Here is a 6,000-nt window from a genome sequence, read left to right as displayed (position 1 = left end):
ATTCACCCAAACACCACTAGATTTGTCAATGAGGTGGTATCAAGGAGAGGAATTTTCTACCCTGAGGGTACACGTGGCTTCATGACTATGATTGAGCGAATGAAACTGAAACCTGAGCATATTATTTTTTGGTACCATTAGCCATAGCCTGCAAGCTAGCACAGAAAATATGGGGTACCTTCTTAAGAGTTTTGAAGTAAAAATCAATGGAACGAAGTCCATGGTCTACTCAGCTGTGCAGGAGATCCAGGGCCCTGGATTCCTTATTGGAAATCAACTGATTGCACACCAGTTAGACCCAGGGCCTGTGATCTGCATGACTGAGACAACAATGGGGGGTGCTTAAAAAGACCCACATTGCACTTCAGCCTCAGTATTAGGCTGTTATACTCCATCTGTTAGAGGAATGTGAGGAGAGTGGTATAGCACAGACCAAGACAGGCTGTAAGAACACACCGACAACATCCTGCTCCAGTCAGAAAGCTAGACCATATATGAAAACCCGCTAAAAGTACTATCAAAAGCCGTTGCCTTATTGCACATTAACAAACATTTTGAATGTACTGCTATTTTGTATTTCAATGTTGTACTCTGCACATTTAGGCCCATAGTTATTAAGGTTTCACATCACCCTAGTGCCACTCAAGGGGACACAAGGGTGACGCAAAACCTAAATAAGACTTATCAAGCCACACAAAGCCACTTTTCATGGCCCTGAGTGGCATGATAAATCTAGAGTACCGCAAGGCAGCGCAAATCACTGCCTTGCGTTACGCTGCTGCAGGGAGGTGTGCCATCGGCGGAGTGTGGGTGTTCCCATGCATCGACCCATACACTCTGACACATTCCCAGATTTACCAACACTGGTAGACCTGGGAATGCTCCTGAATAGTACACCTACCCACCAGAAGTACAACAAGGCGAAATATATTTATTTCTCCTCATTGTTTCCTTTTTCTGGAAAGAGGAAAATGTCTCTGAGTATTGTTTTTGTGCAAGAAGGGTCCCCTTTTGCCACAAAAACTATCCTGCCTACAATGCAGGAACCCTTGCACCATGGTGAAAGGGTGCCTGCGTTGGCGCTAAGGCAGCAGTTTGCGAGCTAGTGCAGGCAGAGACCAGGAAGGCGCTATACCATGTTATATATATGGCTCATTCCTGCCACCTCCCTTTCACGCAGCACAGCAAGGTGACTTGCTGCATTGTGTGAAATATTGGTAAATATGGGCCATAGTCTGATATTGAGTACACATAGCCTAATTCTGAAGTTTGCATAAACAAGTGAGAAACCATATTTTAGTGAAGTCAGTTTTCACTGTATCTCCTTCCCAAGGACTTCTCACTTTCTTCCCTCAAGAAGAGCTAGGGGCCTGTTCATTAGAGGTTGACTTGAGTTTCAGCTTAAACCACATGTCCTATCCTATACTTGTTGCATTATATATAATGTATTAAAGGAGATTAAGATGAAGTGAATTTAACATTGTACGTTCCAACGAGTCAAATGGCAAAGCGCTGGTCCATTGACATTGCAAATTCACACGTATTGTTTTGCTGCTAGCTGTGTGTTAGCAATTAACATGCGTTAGACTACTGTGGGATTGTCCACACCCAGCAATTTCAGATAGTGATAAGCACCCTGAACTAAAGGAAGGTGAAGTCAGATCATGTTTATTATTTGATCCTTTTCATTTCCTATGTGATGTGTCATGATGAGCTAAAATGTGCATCTAAGTGTTGATAGGTAGGTGATGGTGTTATAATAGACTGGCCCGGTAGGTAGGCATGGGAGAAGTTTTCACAGAAGAGGCAGTGCATATGTAATTTATGGTATACAGCAAGCGGGCTCTAGGGAATAGCGAAGATACAAGGAAGATATGCAGAAGCACCAAAACCTGAAGCACAGACTCTTGAAGAATGAATGAATGATATAAAGGCTCTTTCATTGAGCAGCATTGGCCCCTTTGCTAGACCCTCCATTCGCACAGCTGATGATAAGGTTCAAGAACTGCAGAGATGTATCAAGATTTTTCCAGATGTGCGACTTAAGATCTTGCAGGTGCAAAATGTACCTGACTCCTCTTTCCCAACCTCCTCTTTGTAATTTCTTGTCTAATTTCTCACAGTAGCAGATGAAAATTGGATGGGGGTTGGGATAGAGGTTGTTTTCAGAGAGTCTCTTGTAAATCTCCACAAAAAGACCTTGAGAGGGTCTACCTTGATGCTTCTTATGACCTTATTGATAAATCTGATTAATAAATGACTCGTCCCAAAGCATCAATACTCCATACCTGTATGAGGAAACGTATTTGCTTTTCTATGTATTTGTTTGGGTAGGATTATGACTTCTACTCCTTTTCCTCATTTTTGTGGTTCATCATTCTAGAGGGGTGATTTGTTCTTTTGACACACTGGTAAACATAGATAATGCACATTTCCATAAAATCCAAAGAAGTAACACTCACAAGTTTAAAAAAAAAATGTTCACAACAATCAGGATAGTCTGTTGGATGTCTGGTAGTAATGATCTTCTAGTTACTTCAGTAGATTGATATTCGTAAAGCAGACTTGTTAACTATTTAAAGGTCTTTTGATAGTCTTAATCCCGCTTTCAAAATACTAATTGATAATCTGTTTTGCTTGGTTTGCAGATGTGTAATTGTAATTGCTTACCAACCTTGTGTTTATTTCTTTCTTTCAGAGAGTAACCTTCTGTTTTCCATGAAGTGTAGAAAATGCTGATGATCCAACAAATACGACTGCTGCAATGGCGAGGCACACTCTTCGGGTTCAGATAAGCTAGAGATGTAGATTCTCGAGCAATCTCAAGATAAGGCATATGGTTATAAAGCATTCTGCCCCACAATTACATAGAGTCCTTATTAAGAACAAAGGAGTTGATCTAGAGTTTAGCAGACAGGGTACTCGGTCGCAAATGCAGCAGAGTTCTTTCTGTGTTATACTGCTGGTGTGTTAAGCTCATTTAAAATTGTGTGGAATATTAGCATTACATCAACAAAACTCTTATTAGCTGTGGAAAAGGAATGCTTCCTCCTACTACTTGATAAAATAGGAAGCCTTAGACAGAATACGCAACAAAATGTGCTCTATGTAAGGTGTACAATGTTATGCCTAGGGGTTAAAAACAGCAAAAAAATAATAATGACCCTCACATACTGTGAGTAAAGTTTGAGGCTGTGGGTCCAGTACTTTTTGGATTTTATTTCTGGAACAAAAATAAGAAACTAGAAACTTTTGACGGGCAGCCATCATGTGTCGGTGCACAGACAGAATGTAGAGTTTAAAATGTCGACATACACAAATATCGAGTTTTAAATATTGTGATACAGAAATATCGACACGAATGGAAACCATACTATAATTGTCACTAGATGTCACTTAATTTCCCTTTCTTTGGTTCCAATTTCGCACTTAGGATACAAAGCACCATTTGTTATGTATATTTGAAACTTGTCTGAATATTTATTATAAACTACAAATACGCAACTACAGTGTACTCGGCTACTTTTTGTCTGATATTCACTTGACCCTTGTACATTGCCATTGTGCATTCTTATTACCTGTATTACACTACCTGTATTACACAATATTGTCTCCACAAGAACCACTGTTTCTTGCTATATAATACATACCCTGGTTCTTTGTGAGTAGGGTTCCCTTGTGCTTGTTAAATACCCTCTCCCATGTAAGCATTCATCCTAATGTTCGTTAGACTGATGTGAGAATGTTAAACATGCCCCTCCTCCAATGTATGCACTTTCCCCAATGTTTGTTAAATTGGAAATAAAACCGTAAATCTGTCACCACAATGTTTGTTAGCATGCAGGTAAAATACTGAATCAGAACCCCCAAAGTATGTAGTGATTGTTAAAATGGAGATAAAATTGTAAATTGGAATCCCCCTTCCACCAAAAGTGTACACTTTCCATAATATTTGTAGTATAGAAGACAGAATAGGAAGTCTGACCACACATTCTCCAATATTTCTTAGACTGAAGTTGCAATATGAAATCTGAAACCCAAATGCATGAACAGTGTTTGTTAGCCTGGAGTTAGATTACTAATTCTGACTTTCCCAATGTTTGCATTTTCACCAGTGTTAGTTAGACTGGAATTAAAATATTACATTTAACCCCCTACTCCCAAATGCATGCACTTTGCCATTTGCCTAATATTTATCAGACTCAAGTTGAGTACTGGAGAATAGTAAATCTGACCCTTTCAAACAAATGCAGGGGCATATTATCAAGGGGGTTTATCTCCGCTTTTTTGGCTTTAAAAGCCAAGAAAGCGGAGATAAAATGATCTCCCTATTACCTAGCTGTCGCTAACACCAGTTAGCGACAGCTAGTAGGAGATAGCGACCATCTTGGGCCCCACTTTGCATGTCAGTGATATTTATCACTAATGACATGCAAAGTGGGCGTGCCAAGATGTTAGCGACTGAAAACAGTCGCTAACATCGCTATCTCCTATTACCAACTTTTGGAGATATTCGTGCTAAGCGCGAATATCTCCATAAGCTAACACCTGCCCTGAGCAGTTCTTAGCCATGTTATCCAATGGGAGGTGGATAACATGGCTAAGAGCATTAGCTCGCTAATGCATGAATATCGCTGACTTTTCAGCGATATTCATGCATTGCGGCCGATTTTTATCGCATTTGCGATAAACCTTGGTAATACCAAGGTTTATCTGTGATATAAATCCCCGCAGCTCAGCGTTAATTTTTTCACGCTAACCAAGCAATAGGGATAATTATCGCTGTTGCTTGGTAATATGCCCCGCAGTTTCCTCAATGTCCTTAGATTGGAGGTAAAATAGTAAATGTTACCCACCCAATGTACGCATTTTCCTTAATTTTCTGTTGGAATTTGGTTAGAATTGTGCACTTTGAATTGTTTATTATTTTATTTTTGTAAAATAGTTTTGAATTGGAGTTGGGTTACTACTTATTGCTTCATCTTTAAATTAGCTGTCTATTGTCTTTGGTTTTCTCAAGTGTTTACAATATTTCTAATTGTTTTAATACTATTAAACCATGCACCTTGTTATATATTTGTAAACAGTGTTTTTAATGGTTTCATATATTTAAAAATATGCTTTAATTAAAAAAATGATAATTAGTTATATGTTTAAGTCTTTTATATGAATAAGAAATGCGTTGTAATTTATGATGTCATTTTGAAAAATGTTTTAAAAAATAATAAATATTTTAGTTATATGTAAAAATGTTTAAACAATTAAAGTTACTAAAGCAATGTTCATATGTTAACTATTATGCTTTATATGTTTAAGTGTAACTATATCAATTGCATGAGAAATAACTGAAATGTTATTTTAAATTATGAATAATTTAATTAAACACACTGACCATCATAATGTCAATATTAATTTAAAAAATATTTGTGACCAATATTTTCTTGTACTTTATATTATAAATATGTTAATTTTTTTTGTTTGATATTTATATCACAATATTTTTCTACCACAATATATCGTGCAACCATTGTTGGCTATATACCTAAAAAGACATAAAAGAAAGATTTTTTTTACAATTAACAAGGATAACTTAAACACACACACACACACACACACACACTATTGAATTTGAATTTGAAGGGATTTGTATAGCGCTCATACACCTGGCGGTTTCTTGGCGCTGCCTAGCAACTGCTACTTGGCGGGTCGGAAAGGGGGGAAAGTGAACATTCAGGATGGGAAAGCTTGGGTGAAAAGGAAAGTCTTAAGGTCTCTGCGAAAGAGGTGGTACTGGGTGCAGGTTCTGAGGGACAAAGGGAGAGAGTTCCAAAAAACTGGACCCGCAGTTGCAAACTTGGAACCACCCCACTTCTTCCGTTTGAAGCGCGGAACCATGAGAAGGTGGTGAGAAGAGGATCGGAGATCTCGTGAGGGAGTGTAGATTTGAATAGCAGAGTTGATGAAAGAAGGGGCAGAGCCTGTCCGGGCTTTAAAAATGGT

Source organism: Lissotriton vulgaris, chromosome 1_1 (genome assembly GCF_964263255.1).
Source record: "Lissotriton vulgaris chromosome 1_1, aLisVul1.2, whole genome shotgun sequence".
Classification (NCBI taxonomy): Eukaryota; Metazoa; Chordata; class Amphibia; order Caudata; family Salamandridae; genus Lissotriton; species Lissotriton vulgaris.
The sequence above is the reverse complement of the archived record's forward strand: the minus strand, read 5'-3'. Positions refer to the sequence as shown.